This window comes from Salmo trutta, chromosome 2 (genome assembly GCF_901001165.1).
Source record: "Salmo trutta chromosome 2, fSalTru1.1, whole genome shotgun sequence".
NCBI lineage: Eukaryota > Metazoa > Chordata > Actinopteri > Salmoniformes > Salmonidae > Salmo > Salmo trutta.
The window spans coordinates 11187718-11205618 of record NC_042958.1 but is presented as its reverse complement, the minus strand read 5'-3'; the positions used below and the strand labels follow the sequence as shown (position 1 = coordinate 11205618).

The following is a 17901-nucleotide window of genomic DNA, read 5'->3' as shown; positions in this document are numbered from 1 at the left end:
GAAAAAAACATTTATAATATATATATATATATATACTGTATACATTTCCTTTATTTTTATTTCATTTTTATTTATTTACTTCTACCTCTCGCCATGGGCCTGGGTCCAGGGGCTTCAGTCCCGGTAAGCCCCTGCATTAAGCCGGCCCTGCTGACATGAAGTAGATTTGATTGATATCCCCTCATTCATTGCCTTGAAACGACCCAGCTCAGAAGTTCTTAAAACGTCGTGACGATCACCTCAGCATGTAAACATGTCAAACATGTGCTCCATAAGATATGAGGTATTTCATCTAGTCGCGCATTCTAAGCTCTTTGAGCCTTCAAATAGCCTCCACAACTTAAAAATTGCCAAACACAGAGAGCTTTTAAAGAACCTTTTGGATCAACTTCACTCATCACAGGGCTGGCACTTGAACATATTGGCCTATTTCCTGCCTTGACATTGTGGATGGCAACACTCCATTCTAGTAACAAAAGTAGGGTTGTGTTCATTAGGCACTAAACTGAAGAAACTTGAGTAAAACAGCAAGGAACTACCTGGAACTGATACGAAATGCTCATAGTTATTTAGTTCTGCATCACATATTGTATGTACTGATTCTTTCTTTACAGCCTTTCCTCTCCTCTAGTTTTAGAAAACGAAATGTTTGAATACATTCGTTTTTAGACTGTCCATTGTTTGGGTTGAGCAACGGGTGCCATAACCCTGACTCATAAGACTTCACAACACAGTCCTGTCTGTGTTCACAGATTGCAGTTAGAATGTCATCTGGATTAAATCCAAACTGGCAACCAGGTGTTTTCAGGGAAATTCAAAACTACATTAATCCTGCGCTACACAGAATGTTTGAATGTGTATCCACTTGAGTTCCGTTTGACATGGATGAATGCAGTTGTTGTTTGACCTCAGTAGGTGGCACTGTTGACTTCCTTAACAATTTGAATATCTACTTTTTTTTCAAAAGTACCGGTAGTCAAGACATTTTCCCCCCAAAATGTGTGAATGTTTATAATTTATACAGAGCATGTTGGTGCAAGCCTATGAAAGAGGGTACTGATCCATGTTTAGTATAATGTGGTCAGGGTATTTACACACTTTAAAACAGCACCACTTTCCTGTCTGGCTGTCATATACAGTTGAAATCGGAAGTTTACATACACCTTAGCCAAATACATTTAAACTCAGTTTTTCACAATTCCTGACATTTAATCCCTGTAAAAATTCCTTGTCTTAGGTCAGTTAGGATCACCACTTTATTTTAAGAATGTGAAATGTCAGAATAATAGTAGAGAGAATGATTTATTTCAGCTTTTCTTTTCTTTCATCACATTCCCAGTGTGTCAGAAGTTTACATACACTCAATGAATATTTGGTAGCATTGCCTTTAAATTGTTTAACTTGGGTCAAACGTTTTGGGTAGCCTTCTATTGTTGTTTCATCAGACCAGAGGACATTTCTCCAAAAAGTACGATCTTTGTCCCCATGTGCAGTTGCAAACCGTAGTCTGGCTTTTTTATGGCGGTTTTGGAACAGTGGCTTCTTCCTTGCTGAGCGGCCTTTCAGGTTATGTCGATATAGGACTTGTTTTACTGTGGATATAGATACTTTTGTACCTGTTTCCTCCAGCATCTTCACAAGGTCCTTTGCTGTTGTTCTGGGATTGATTTCCACTTTTTGCACCAAAGTACGTTCATCTCTAGGAGACAGAACGCGCCTCCTTCCTGAGTGGTATGACAGCTGCGTGGTCCCATGGTGTTTAAACCTGCGTACTATTGTTTGTACAGATGAACTTGGTACCTTTAGGCGTTTGGAGAAAATAATTCTGAGGTCTTGGCAGATTTCTTTTGATTTTCCCATGATGTCAAGCAAAGAGGCACTGAGTTTGAAGGTAGGCCTTGAAATAGATCCACCTCCAGTTGACTCAAATTATGTCAATTAGCCTATCAGAAACTTCTAAAGCCATGACATAATTTTCTGGAATTTAAAGGCACAGCCAACTTAGTGTATGTAAACTTCTGACCCACTGGAATTGTAATACAGTGAATTATAAGTGAAATAATCTGTCTGTAAACAATTGTTGGAAAAAAAGTAGACGTCCTAACCGACTTGCCAAAACTATAGTTTGTTAACAAGAAATTTGTGGAGTGTTTGAAAAACGAGTTTTAATGACTCCAACCTAAGTGTATGTAAACTTCTGACTTCAACTGTATCTAATGGCCATAGGAATGACGGGCCAAGTGCAAAGCTCTTTGAGGAATGACATTGGTTGGCAAGTCAGACTCCTACCATTATGGAAACACTTAGGATAGTGTCATTGATTGATTAGCCAATCCACTGATTTATTGATCGGATTTCTTCTTATGATGTTGGGTGGCCTAGTGGTTAGAACGTTGGGTCAGTAACTGAAAGGTTGCTGGATCGAATCCCTGAGCTGACAAGGTAAAAATCTGGCATTCTGCACCTGAACGAGGCAGTTAACCCACTGTTCCCCTGTAGGCTGTCATTGTAAATAAGAATTTGTTCTTAACTGACTTGCCTAGTTAATAAAGGATTAAATAAAAACAATGTAAATGATCACATAATTTGTCATTTAAGCATTGAGGGGGTGTGGTATATCCTCCAGGGTGGCGCAGCAGTATAAGGCACTGCATCTCAGTGCTAGAGGCTTACTACAGACCTTGGTTCGATCCTGGGCTGTATCACAACTGGCCGTGATTGGGAGTCCTGTAGGGCAGCGCACAATTGGCCCAGTATTGTTAGGGGAGGGTTTGGCCGGGGTAGATTTTGTTCTTAACTGACTTGCCTAGTTAAATAAAGGTTAAATAAAAATGGCCAATATACCATGGCTAAGGGCTGTTCTTATGCAACGAATAGTACCTTTATACAGCCCTTAGCCGTGGTATATTGGCCATATACCACAAACCCCCGAGGTGCCTTATTGCTATTATAAACTGGTTACCAGCGTAATTAGAGCAGTACAAATACATTTTTTGTCATACCCGTGGTACACGGTGTGATATTTTGTTCAGTTCAGTGTCAGTTTCGTATCTAAACGTTGTCAATAAAGTGGGGAATTGGGAGCTTTAACAGTGTGGGGGCCTTCTTGTTCTATACTAGCATTCTTTATTATCCCAGCACCTATGTTTTTAAGGATGTGCATATGACCACAAACTATACCATGGCTGTCAGCCAATCAGCATTTAGGGCTCGAACCACCCAGTTTATAATATCATTTAGGTTACAGTAGTTATGTAAAATCAAAAGAAGTGCCCTCACTTTCATGAGGCTTTCATGTGGATTTCAAGGCTCTAAAACCCAGTGTTGAGAGAAAATAACATACACTGTCATTTATTTACCTTTTTTAACCCAACGGCAGCCATTAGCTCACCATCAAAGAGCTCCCATTCAGCTATATGTGGCTATGAGTGTATGTTTTGAGCATTTTCCCCATCACTAGTGATTCATGTCTAGCTCTCGGCAAAGTCAAAGCAGAAGGACTTTCATACTGTAGGTCTGAATGGGTGACCAATGACCACTCATCCAAATGATTGGATGTCAAGAATATGCCAGCAGTATTTCTCCCTTGTAAAACACTGGAGGTGTCTCATGGCCAAGTGTGTGTGTGTGTGTGTGTGTGTGTGTGTGTGTGTGTGTGTGTGTGTGTGTGTGTGTGTGTGTGGTGTGTGTGTGTGTGTGTGTATATAAAGAGAACTGTCATATCAGGTTCTGTTTTGGTTTACACTGTTCTGCCCACCCTGCAATGCATGCTGGTACACCCCACTGATTTATCTAGCCTCTCTCTGTCACCTTACTTGACACTGTCGCAGATGGCAACTCCCTAAGAGCTCTGGCTCTCTCTCTCACACTCTGTTGCCATGGTTTCCTCACACCATGACATCCCATGATGCAACATGTTGATTGTCTGGAACTGTGATCAAATGAAAACCCTAGGGTTATGTGATTTCTAAGTCGTTAAGATTTTTTTTCTAGTTTGTTTTAAGTGTGACACTTTAGGTGTGTTGTATATCATAGCAGAAATAATGGAATCAAAGTAATAAGAGTTAAACGTAGGCCACCTTGACACTCCAAATGGATTATGAACTGTCATAGAACAAAACAATTGTATATCTCTGTCCGTTTGTATTGCCCCTTTTCCCAAAGTCACTCTACTTTGTCAAACACACTAGGTTTATTATTTGATCAGCTGGCGGGTGCTTCAGGGGAACTGTGCTTATTGATCATCTCCATCTGGTTGATGAAGTAGCTTCGACACATCAAGTACCAGATACGTATCTATGAAGAGGCACACAAGGTATTCACGAATAGCTCTTGCTAGCCAGTGAGTTCGCACAGCTACATTTCAGTACATAGAAATGTGTTGTTTATACGCCGTCCAATGTCAAGTATATGGTACAAAAGATTTGACTTTTTGGTAGGCTCAGGGGTTGAGTGTCACTTGCACAGGAAAATGATGCAGAAATGGAGTGAGAGAAATGTCTTTCTTCAAGTGAAAAACTTAACCTCCTTAATTGTCAGTGAAGAGGACACTTAAAACCAGCCCTTCAAAGGGCCCTTTGAAGTGTGTAAAGTGCTCTTTAGTAGAGTTAAATTGGTGCCACTTCCATTCACATGCATTAACTGTTTAATGTGTTCATAACGTATTTATAGTATGTTTATAATTCCGTCAGTGTTAGTGATCTGTGTAATTTATTAGCATCTTAAAAGATACAACAAGACGGATGCGGATATAAAACCGATATAGATACTACAGTGAGAGAGTGGCATAGGGACATGGACACAGATATAAAACCTGAGAGAGATGGAGGTAGAGATACTGACACCCCAAGAGAGACATGGGGGCAGCAGACTGTCGTTAGTGTCAGACAAGCCAGACGCAAACTGTGAGAGTGTGAGGCTAGCAGATGTTTAACAGATCACAACCATGGCGAGAAGAATCATTCCAGATGAGTCTACAGATGGAAGCCATCATAGCACAGTACCCAGCTAGCACGTTTCTTAAAGGTTGTGGGAACGTACGTTTTTGGTTTGCCATTGGTTCTGGGAACATAGCCGTACGTTTCCTGACGGTAAAACAAAACGTTTTTTTTTTTTTTTTATATTCTGAGAATGGAAATAAAATGTTTGCCTGTTCTAGAAACATAAATCTTTAGGTTGCAGCAAGGTTCTGAGAACGTTTTATTATGGTTCCCTGAAAGTTATCCTGGGAGTTTTTTTTAACATTCTGAGAACAGAAATTATACGTTATTTGAAAGTAATTAAATAACGTTCTGAGAACATTCTCTAAATGTTGTGAATGTTTTGAACGAAATGTAAAGGTTATTTGGAGGTTTTTGAATAAATTCCTTAAAACTTTCGCTGAATGTTTCAATAAGATTGCTAGCTTAGGTGAACTGTTTTGAACACCAAGCACAGATAGAAATTCATTTGCTGAAGCATTAATCATGCAAACACATAGATTTTTTTTTATTGTGACAAGGCATCAGTGAGATTCAAACTTACGATCTTCTGTTTTCTAGCCATGGAATTAGTCCACTGCTCCACCAGGATAGAGCTAACATGCCATGTTATTTTGTTTTACTCATAGAAATCTGTTCATTTTAGTGTATTCAATCAGACCCCATTTCAAAAGAAACAAGCACTCATTAAGATCAGGTGTGGCCAATTAGTGGGCGCGGTCAACACACCTCAACTCACTTGACAAGATGGAGGATAGAGTTTTGTTGATGCTGAGAACGGAATTTATATGTCTTTGAATAACATTCTTAGAAAGTTTTTTGAACATTACTAATGTTGTCTTGTAGTTTTTATGGAATACTTTCTTAATTTTCTGAGAACATGACTTTAAATAGAAACATGAAGAAACCTGTAGAATAGGTATGCTGAAATACTGAAATTCCCACAAAAGAACATTGTTTCTTAACGTTCTCTGAACAATTTGAGAACATGACTTTAAATAGAACCATGAGGAAACCTGTAGGAAACGTTATGCTGAGGTACTGAAATTCCCACCTAAGAAACATGTTTCTCAGAACATTATGTGCTAGCTGAGTATCCTGCACCATTCCCATAGCATTATGGGAAGGTTGCATGCAAAATAACTATAGGACAACCACACTTTCATCAAGCTCTAAGAAACATATGGTTCTCAGAATGTTATCTGCTAGCTGGGTAAAACCTATTACCTACATTTCCAGTGGTTGGCTTGCTACATAGCAGACAAGCTGTCATTTCATGCAATTAACCTTTTGTGATTACCCAGGTAATCAAACATGTAGCACACATTATTAAAAAAGACGGACAAGATGCCAGATCAGGAGTTAATGTGACGTTTTTGAGGGAAGCCAACCCCTTAAATGAAATGCCTGGCTGCTGGACAGACACGTGACAAATCAGGACAAAGCAGAATCTGCTTCAGAATAATGTAACATCTGACCAGAATATTATTCAGAATATTGATTTTGACTTCTAAGAGATCGTGAACACTTAATCCATCACAAGGAGCTCGCTTTTCCATGATTCAGGTGGTTTCAGGAGGTTTCAGGTGGTTTTTCCAAATCATTCTGAAGTATTTATGGAGAAGGAAATTATGACCTTTAGAGTAATCCAAAATATCATTACAGTTAGCTAGCTAAAATGTTTTATCTTTGTGTGTGTGTGTGTGTGTGTGTGTGTGTGTGTGTGTGTGTGTGTGTGTGTGTGTGTGTGTGCGTGCGTGCGTGCGTGCGTGCGTGTGTGTGTGTGCACGTGTGTGTCCATGTCTGTGAATGAGTGTGTGTCAGTACTCTGATGTCACCTGTTGTTTCTCATTTGTCATATGTTGCCATGGAATTCAGATGATCACCATAATCATATCGCTTAGAAAATATTGAACCAATTTGGACTGGTGGATTTGTGTAAATGCATGGTGTTGAAAGCAGACAGTATTACTTTGGGCTATGTTTTATTCAAATGAGCTGCCACTCCATGTTTGTTTCTATGTGTGTGTGGTGGAGAGAGAGAGAATATGCTAATAGAGAAGCAATGCAACAGTGAGCTTTGTGTGTGTGTGTGTGTGTGTGTGTGTGTGTGTGTGTGTGTGTGTGTGTGTGTGTGTGTGTGTGTGTGTGTGTGTGTGTGTGTGTGTGTGTGTGTGTGTATGTGTGTGTGTGTGTGTGTGTGTGTGTGCAGAATCTGGGGAATTGTGTGTATACATTTGGCAGTAGGGTTGTGATTCAGTAGCGCTGATGTTAATGATCCCCTGTGGATTTACGAGGCAGAGAGACGGATAAAGCCCACACACACACACACACACACACACACACACACACACACACACACACACACACACACACACACACACACACAAAGTGGACTGCTTTTCAGATGACATCTTACTGGTGAGAAAGGCTCTTTGGAGCTCTCGCCCTTCATTTCTCTCTCCCTTCATCCCTCTCTCCCTTCATCCCTTTCTCCCTTCATCTCTCTCTCCCTCCATCCCTCCATCCCTTTCTCCCTATAATGTTTTATTCTAGTCTAGGAAGCTGTGTACAGTGGTCAGGGCCGGCTCTAGCCTTTTGTGGGCCCTAAGTGAGATTTGGTTGGGGGGCCCCCCATTTTGCGGGCAAAACCCTCTTGACGGGGGACAGAAAAATGTACGTTTTAAAGTACATTTGCTGCAATTCTACACATTTTGCCATGGAGAGTAGAGAAAATGTTCCCGTTTTAAATCAAATTTTCTGCAATTCTACCCATTTTGCCATGCGTGGTGACATTTTTGACAGTTTTAAAGTGAATTTCTTGCAATTCTACACATTTTGCTTACATGCTGCCCACACTGCTCGCGTTACGTGCATCAGTGAGTGTCTGCGTAGGCCAGGCGCTAAAATATAACTTGCTTCTATTTTGACGCTTGATGCGCTGCAAATCCTGCCTCTCCCATCTCCTCATTGGTTTTTAAGCGCTTATACCCACGTGGGTGATTGAAAGATGAACTGAGGTCCACACTCCAGTTTCGAAATTGCACCTTGTGTATTCTGCTATTCTAACTTTCAACAGTAAGTTGAGACCCCGAGTTCCCCAACTATTTTTTTTTAGCGGCAGGAGCCGGCCCTGATACGGGTCTATAAACTAATGGTTTCAAAGGGAACCTCTCCTGTGTCGCATGAATGGCTTGATGTAGGACAAAGTGATGTCAGGTCTTTGTCGTGCCGTTCACGTCTTCCGCTGGGGAGGACAGGACTGCAGGGAGGACGATTAGGTCCATTAAGTCCATTTAGGAACTGTAATACGCTGAATTGGTTTAGTTTTTTGTTTGTTACGATGGTTTGTTTCGAGAACATAATAATAATAATAGAAAAATTATTGGAATCTGTGTGGGTAGCTGGACAGGTAGGATGACTGACAGTGAAGGTGAACAGTTGGTCACGGGTCAGGTGACAGAGGAATGGATGAGGCTGAGGCAGGAATTCCTTCAACCATAAAGTGGTATATTTACTGGGTAGTTTGTCTGTGCTACATAACAAAGGAAACAGAATAACATGTATCCAATCAAATTCATAATCACAAAGGTCAAATCATTACAATCATTCTCATTATTAACATAATTAGGTATTTCAGCAGTTCAGTTCGATAATAAGTCAATAGGAATCATCATTGAGTCATTTAGGCTCATAACTATTCATCATAATCATGAGAATAATAATACAAATAATTCAATCAGTTATTTGATTTCAGGATTGATCAGTTCAGCAAACAATAACGACGTTTCATATTTCATCCTTTTTCAGGTTTGTCTTCATATATACATGTAATTTCATTACATATTAACCATATATCGATGGCATAATTAGCCTGTGATGATCTGTAGGACCTTGATCATTGTCCATTTACATTACACAATAGGTTTGAAGCGTGCGCTCCGTGGTAATAACTATAAACAATAACTGATGGCCCGCTCTCCCGATCGCAACAGATAGTTCAGATGAAAGGTAACAGCTTCAGTGGATTTACGTTGATTCATGGACGCACAGAATGTCTGGATTAGACAGAGTTAAGGAAGAGAAAGCAGCGAGGTCGGGCGGTGGTGATTTCCTCCTTTTAATGAGTTGAGATCTGTCGGACATTTCCACCTGACCTAATTAAATCGCCCCTGGCCCAGCTGAGCAAGTGGCCATGAATTAAAGGATGATTCCATCAACTCCATGGGCCTTTTCTACAATAATAATAATACATGCCATTTAGCAGACGCTTTTATCCAAAGTGACTTACAGTAATGCGTGTGTGTATACATACATGTTAAGCACAGGTGGTCCCAGGAATGTAATTCGCTATCCTGGTGTTGCAAGAGCCATGCTCTACCAACTGAGCTACAGAGGAGCACATTTTTAGTTTGGTTCACTTTCAATGGAGTAGATGGTTCTGTCACTTCTGGAGTTTGGCCTTGTGACCCCAATGCTCTGTTCCAATGAGCAAACCACTACTCCACCCTAATCCTACCTAATCCTATCATTTATAATAAAAAAAACATTTGTCTGAATCTACTAATCCAAGGTGAGTAGAGTGTGGAATGGAACGGTATAATCATTTTTACTTTATTCAGTCACATGAGTGACAGATGGGCAGGTTTTGCATTTGAGACTTACATTGGTTCCATTTTGCAAGCAACTCAATCAAACACACCTGAAGTAGGCTATTTGAAAGAAAACAAAAACTACTTTAATCCAGGTTTAGGCAGCACCTTGTTTTCCGGATCCATCCGGGGAGCTGTGAACTGCCTTGCTCAAGGGCAGAACGGGAGATGTTTTACCTTGTCGGCCTGGGGATTGGAACTAGCAACATTTCAGTTACTGGCCCAACGTTCTAAGCGTTAGGTTACCTGCCGCCTGATCGGCTTCATACCTCCCCCACGATGCTGTGGCTGGTGCTGGTGCTTAGTACTGTAATGTGTAGGGCGTCAATTTTTTCATGACAGGAAGTGATGTTTTACTGTACAACCGGTACATGGGCTGCATTCCATTCCAACTGGTATTGTAGATGTAAAAACAAATGCTCAACCTAGTTTCTAACATATTTCTTTCACCTTTCCAGTGTGAAGGAGAGTGAACAAGGGCAGAAGGAAGAGAGGACTTTTTGGAAGGGAATGCAGCCTATGACTGGTTCTACACCACCGCAAGTCACTATGTTCACACTATGTCCATGACTAGCCACTTAAAAGTCTGGTGAAGTGCCTAGAGGACTGTATTGATTCTGCTTGGGCTCATCAAGGAAGATGTACTCCATCGTCTGCATGTCAATAAGGTCTGCGATTAGAACCTCTGGGAGTGAGAGCTGATTAGTGATACCTACTCACTGTGATCTTCTTGCTTTGTTGGATAGCCAGAAAGGAGGATGTGTGTATGCCATGCATTGGATGAAAAGGTACTAACTAGTATAACAGTAGCTCATTAGTATAATGTGGACTTTCTGTTCTCAGTTGACTGTTTGAATGGTGTGTCTGTCATTTCTTTTGAAACTTCTTCTTGAATATCTCTAAGGGCTATGTTGTTATAAATGAAGATGTATGTTGATCTAGCTAGGTCCTTTTCAAACTCAGTTTTGAAAGGTCGTCTCTCCTGTCTTTGTAGCAGTGTTCAGATGCTTGCTACAACAACAAAGGATTATCTTTGTTTTAAAATAAATACCTATATATCTATCCTCCTAACTCCATTACTGCTGATTCAGACTTACACAATCATCTCTTAATCATCTGAATAATTTACTGTTTAAATGAGGCCTCTCCTCCTGGTTACCCTAGTGACCATATCCCTCGCGCATCCCACAAAGGTGGAGGTGTTGCTAAGATTTACGATAGCAAATTTCAATTGACAAAAAAAAAAAAAATCACTGCGTTTTCGTCTTTTGAGTTTCTAGTCACGAAATCTATGTAGCCTACTCGATCACTTTTTATAGCTACTGTTTACAGGCCTCCTGGACCGTATACAGCGTTCCTCACTGAGTTCCTTGAATTCCTATCAGACCTTGTAGCCATGGCAGATAATATTCACATTTTTGGTGACTTTAATATTCACATGGAAAAGTCCACAGACCCACTCCAAAAGGCTTTCGGAGCCATCATCGACTCAGTGGGTTTTGTCCAACACGCCACAGTCTGGACCATCATCGACTCAGTGGGTTTTGTCCAACATGCCAAAGTCTGGACCAAATTTTGTCCCGTGGAATAAATATTGTGGATCTTAATGTTTTTCCTCATAATCCTGGACTATTGGACCACCATTTTATTACGTTTGCAATCGCAACAAATAATCTGCTCAGACCGCAAACAAGGATCATCAAAAGCCGTGCAATAAATTCTCAGACAACCCAAAGATTCCTAGATATACCTTCCAGACTCCATCCACCTACCCAAGGACGTCAGAGTACAAAAATTGGTTAACCACCTAACTGAGGAACTAAATGTAACCTTGAATAATACCCTATGCAGTCGCACCCCTAAAAACAAAAAACATTTGTCATAAGAATATAGCTACCTGGTATACAGAAAATACCCGAGTCCTGAAGCAAGCTTCCAGAAAATTGAAACGGAAATGGTGCTACACCAAACTGGAAGTCTTCCAACTACCTTGGAAAGACAGTACCGTGCAGTATCGAAGAGCCCTCACTGCTGCTCGATTATCAACTTAATTGAGGAGAATATGAACAATCCAAAATGTATCTTTGATACTGTTGCAAAGCTAACTAAAAAGCAGCATTCCCCAAGAGAGGATGGCTTTCACTTCAGCAGTGATAAATTCATGAACTTCTTTGACGAATAGTTCACAATCTTTAGAAAGCAAATTACGGACTCCTCTTTAAATCTGCGTATTTCTCCAAAGCTCAGTTGTCCTGAGTCTGCACAACACTGCCAGGACCTAGGATCAAGGGAGACACTCAAGTTTTTTAATACTATATCTCTTGACACATTGATGAAAATAGTCTTGGCCTCTAAACCTTCAAGTTGCATACTGGATCCTATTCCAAATAAACTACTGAAAGAGCTGCTTCCTGTGCTTGGCCCTCCTATGTTGAATATAATAAACGGCTCTGTAACGATCGTCTAAAGGAGTAGACCAAGGTGCAGCGTGGTATGTGTTCATCTTGATATTTATTTGAACTCTGAACACTTAAACAAAATAATAAACAATGGAACACGACCGTCACATCTTGCAGGCTTTACACAGCAGTACAAAAATAAGATCCCACAACTCAAGAAGGGAAAAGGGCTGCCTAAGTATGGTTCCCAATCAGAGACAACGATAGGCAGCTGCCTCTGATTGGAAACCATACCTGGCCAAAACATAGAAATATAAATCATAGAATGCCCACCCCACATCCTGACCTTACCACATAGAGAAATAAACCATCTCTCTCAGGTCAGGGCGTGACAGTATCCCCCCCCCCAAAGGTGCGGACTCCTGGCCGCAAACCTGAACATATAGGGGAGGGTCCGGGTGGGCATCTATACTTGGCGGCGGCTCTGGTTCGGGGCGTAGCCCCCACACCGTCCGCTGATCCCCCCGCTTCTGTGTCGCAGGAGGAACCAGACCGTGGATCATCGCCGGAGGCTCTGAACTGCCGACCGCCGCTGAAGACTTCGGGCTGCAGGCCGCCGCTGAAGACTCCGGGCTGCAGACCGCCGCTGAAGACTCCGGGCTGCAGACCGCCGCTGAAGACTCCGGGCTGCAGACCGTCGCTGAAGACTCCGGGCTGCAGACCGTCGCTGAAGACTCCGGGCTGCAGGCCGTCGCTGAAGACTCCGGGCTGCAGACCGTCGCTGAAGACTCCGGGCTGCAGACCGTCGCTGAAGACTCCGGGTTGCAGGCCGTCGCTGAAGACTTTGGGCTGTAGGCCTTCTCAAGAGGCTCCGGACTGGTGAGCGTCGCTGGAGGCTCCGGACTGGGGAGCGTTGCTGGAGGCTCCAGACTGGGAAGAGTCGCTGGAGGCTCCGGACTGGGGAGCGTCGTTGGAGGCTCCGGACTGGGGAGCGTCGCTGGAGGCTCCGGACTGGGAAGCGTCGCTGAAGGCTCAGGACTGGAGAGCGTCGCTGTAGGTTCCGGACTGGGGACCGTCGCTGCAGGCTCCATGCCATGGATCATCACTACAGGTTCCGTGCCATGGATTATCACTGGAGGCTTTGTGCCATGGATCATCACTGGAGGCTCCGGGCCATGGATTATCACTGGAGGCTTCGTACCATGGATAATCTCTACAGGATTCTGGGCCATGGATCATCCCTACAGGCTTCTTGCCATGGATTATCCCTACAGGCTCCGGGCCATGGATTATCACTGGAGGCTTCGTGCCATGGATCATCCCTACAGGCTCCGGGCCATGGATCATCACTGGAGGCTTCGTGCCATGGATCATCCCTACAGGCTCTGGGCCATGGATCATCACTGGAGGCTTCGTGCCATGGATCATCACTGGAGGTTTCATGCCATGGATCATCACTGGAGGCTTCGTGCCATGGATCATCCCTACAGGCTCTGGGCCATGGATCATCACTGGAGGCTTCGTGCCATGGATCATCACTGGAGGTTTCATGCCATGGATCATCACTGGAGGTTTCGGACCACAGATCATCACTGGAGGCTTCTTACATGGAGCTGGAACCGGTCTCACCGGACTGGGGAGACGCACAGGAGACTGGGTGCGCAGAGCAGGCACAGGGTATACTGGGCCGTGGAGGCGCACTGGAGGTCTGGAGCTTAGGGCTGGCACACCCCATCCTGGTTGGATGGTTAATTTAGCCCAGCAAGGGCGGAGCGCAAGGTCCAGGACGAACTGGGCTGTGCTGGTGAACGGGGGGTACCGTGCGTAGAGCTAGCGCAGGATAACCTGGGCCGAAGAGACGCACTGGAGACCAGGAACGCTGAGCCGGCACACTTCTTCCTGGCTGACGGCCAACTCTAGCACGGCAATGGTGAGGAGCTTGCACCGAGCGTACCGGGCTGTGAGTGTGCACTGGCGACACAGTGCGCATCACCGCATAACACGGTGGTTGCTCGGTCACTCGTTCCCCACGGTAAGCATGGGGAGTTGGCTCAGGTCTCAACCCCGACTTCGCCAATCTCCCCGTGTGCCCCCCCCAAAAAAATTTGGGGGGCGCTGCCTCTCGGGCTTCTGTTGTTGCTTTGCCTGTTCCTCCCAGTATCGCCGTTCCACTTTCGCTGCCTCTATCTCCTCTTGCGGACGGCAATACTCCCCAGGCCTTGTCCAGGGTCCTGCCCCATCCAGGATTTCCTCCCAGGTCCAGTCATCCTGCCCACGCTGCTTGGTCCTTTGGTGGTGGGATCTTCTGTAACGATCGTCTAAAGGAGTAGACCAAGGTGCAGTGTGGTATGTGTTCATCTTGATATTTATTTGAACTCTGAACACTTAAACAAAATAATAAACAATGGAACACTACCGTCACGTCTTGCAGGCTTTACACAGCAGTACAAAAATAAGATCCCACAACTCAAGGAGGGAAAAGGGCTGCCTAAGTATGGTTCCCAATCAGAGACAACGATAGGCAGCTGCCTCTGATTGGAAACCATACCTGGCCAAAACATAGAAATATAAACAATAGAATGCCCACCCCACACCCTGACCTAACCACATAGAGAAATAAACTGTCTCAGATCAGGGCGTGACAGGCTCCCTATCCACTTGATGTTTACCAAACTCACTAATAGTGGCAGTAATAAAGCCTCTCTTGAAAAAGCCAAACCTTGACCCAGAAAATTAAAAAAAACAATTGGCCTATATCGAATCTCCCATTCCTCTCAAAAATGTTTGAAATAGATGTTACGCATCAACTCATTGCCTTCCTGAAGACAAACAATGTATGCGAAATGCTTCAGTCTGGTTTTACACCCCATCACAGCACTGAGACTGCACTCGTTAATGGCGTCAGACCAAGGCTCTGCATCTGTCCTTGTGCTCCTAGACGTTAGTGTTGCTTTTGATACCATCGATCGCCACGTATTTTTGGAGAGATTGGAAACCCAAATTGATCTACACAGACAAGTTCTGGCCTGGTTTAGATCTTATCTGTCGGAAAGATATCAGTTTGTCTCTGTGGATGGTTTGTCTTCTGACAAATCAACTGTAAATTTCAGTGTTCCTCAAGGTTCCGTTTTAGGACCACTATTGTTTTCACTATATATTTTACCTCTTGGTGATGTCATTCGGAAACATAATGTTAACTTTCACTGCTATGCAGACGATACAAAGCTGTACATTTCGATGAAACATGGTGAAGCCCCAAAATTGCCCTCGCTAGAAGCCTGTGTTTCAGACACAAGGAAGTGGATGGTGGCAAATGCTTTAATTTTAAACTCAGACAAAACAGAGATGCTAGATCTAGGTCCCAAGAAACAAAGAGATATTATATTGGATCTGATAATTAATCATGATGGTTGTACAGTAATCTCAAATAAAACTGTGAAGGACCTCAGCGTAACTCTGGACCATGATCTCTCTTTTGATGAACATATCAAGAATATTTCAAGAACAGCTTTTTTCCATCTTCGTAACATTGCAAAAATGTTAATCTTTCTGCTAGAATCTTGACTAGAACCAAAAACTTTGATCATAGTACTCCAGTGCTAGCCTCTCTACACCGGCTTCCTGTAAAGGCTCGGGCTGATTTCAAGGTTTTACTGCTAACCTACCTATCTTTCCGATTTGGTCCTGCCGTACATATTTACACGTACGCTATGGTCACAAGACGCAGGCCTCCTTACTGTCCCTAGAATTTCTAAGCAAACAGCTTGAGGCAGGACTTTCTCCTATAGAGCTCCATTTTTATGGAATGGTCTGCCTATCCATGTGAGAGACGCAGACTTGGTCTCGACCTTTAACCTTTCTGGCGCAGGCGTTCCGCTAGCGACCCACCTCGACAACATCCAGTAAAATTGCAGATCGCAAAATTCAAAATACAGAAATAGTCATAATAAACATTCATAAAAAATACAAGTGTTATACATCGGCTTACAGATTAACTTCTTGTTAATCCAGCCGCTTTGTCAGATTTCAAAAAGGCTTTACGGCGAAAGCATACCATGCGATTATCTGAGGACAGCGCCCCGCTTACAAAAGCATACAAACATTTTACAACCAAGTAAAGGAATTACAAAAGTCAGAAATAGCGATAAAATTAATCACTTACCTTTGAAGATCTTCATAAGGTTGCAGTCACAAGAGTCCCAGCTACACAATAAATGTTTGTTTTGTTCCTCTTTATATCCCAAAAACTCTGTTTTGTTGGCTCGTTTTGTTCAGTAATCCACTGGCTCCAAGGCGGTCAAAACATGCAGACGAATACATCCTAATAGTACCGGTACAGTTCGTCGAAACATGTCAAACGATGTTTATAATTAATCCTCAGGTTGTCAATTGTCTAAATAATCAATAATATTTCAACCGGATAATAGCGTATTCAATAGAAAGGAAAAACAACGAAGGGCGCACAATCAGTCACGCGCGCAAACCAGCTCTGCATTCTTCCTCAGTCCACTGACTTCATTTTTCAGAAAATAAGCCTGAAACAATGTCTAAAGACTGTTGACATCTAATGGAAGCCATAGGAACTGCAGTCTGGGTCCTAACCCATTAGATACTGTATAGGCATTCAATTAAAAATACCCACATCAAAAAAATCCCACTTCCTGCATGGATTTTCCTCAGGTTTTCACCTGTCATATCAGTTCTGTTATACTCACAGACATTATTTTAACAGTTTTGGAAACTTTCGAGTGTTTTCTATCCAAATCTACCAATTATATGCATATCCTAGCTTCTGGGCCTGAGTAACAGGCAGTTTACTTTGGGCACGCATCTCATCCAGACGTCGAAATACTGCCCCCAAGCCATAAGAAGTTTTAAGTCTTTATTGAAGATTCATCTCTTCAGTAGGTCCTATGATTGAGTGTAGTCTGACCCAGGGGTGTGAAGGTGAACGGAAAGGTACTGGAGCGACGAACCGCCCTTGCTGTCTCTGCCTGGGTGGTTCCCCTTTCTCCAATGGGATTTTTTGCCTCTACCCTATTACGGGGCTGAGTCACTGGCTTACTGGTGCTCTTCCATGCCGTCCCTAGGAGGGGTGCATCACTTGAGTGGGTTGAGTCACTGACGTGTTCTTCCTGTCTGGGTTGGCGCCCCCCTCGGGTTCGTGCCGTGGCGGAGATCTCTGTGGGCTATACTCGGCCTTGTCTCAGGGTAGTAAGTTGGTGGTTGAAGATATCCCTCTAGTGGTGTGGGGGCTGTGCTTTGGCAAAGTGGGTGGGGTTATATCCTGCCTGTTTGGCCCTGTCTGGGGGTATTGTCGGACAGGGCCACAGTGTCTCCCGACCCCTCATGTCTCAGCCTCCAATATTTATGCTACAGTAGTTTATGTGTCGGGGGGGCGAGGGTCAGTCTGTTATATCTGGAGTATTTCTCCTTTCTCATCCGGTGTCCTGTGTGAATTGAAATATGCTCCCTCTAATTCTCTCTCTCTTTCTCTCTCTCTTTCTTGCTCTCTTCTGTCGGAGGACCTGAGCCCTAGGACCATGCCCCAGGACTACCTGGCCTGATGACTCCTTGCTGTCCCCAGTCCACCTGGTCATGCTGCTGCTCCAGTTTCAACTGTTCTGCCTGCGGCTATGGAACCCTGACCTGTTCACTGGACGTGCTACCTTGTCCCGGACCTGCTGTTTTGGACTCTCTCTACTGCACCTGCTGTCTCTAACTCTGAATGATCGGCTATGTAAAGCCAACTGACATTTACTCCTAAGGTGCTGACCTGTTGCACCCTCGACAACCACTGTGATTATTATTATCTGACTCTGCTGGTCATCTATGAATGTTTGAACATCTTGGCCATGTTCTGTTATAATC

At 43.3% G+C, this 17901-nt stretch overlaps 1 protein-coding gene across 5 annotated transcripts in view; it reads left to right on the top strand.

The window, feature by feature from the left end:
* The window catches only part of prkag2a (protein kinase, AMP-activated, gamma 2 non-catalytic subunit a), a 149629-nt gene that overhangs the window by 79530 nt on the left and 52198 nt on the right, over window positions 1-17901 (top strand). The gene's annotated exons all lie outside the window — the stretch shown is intronic.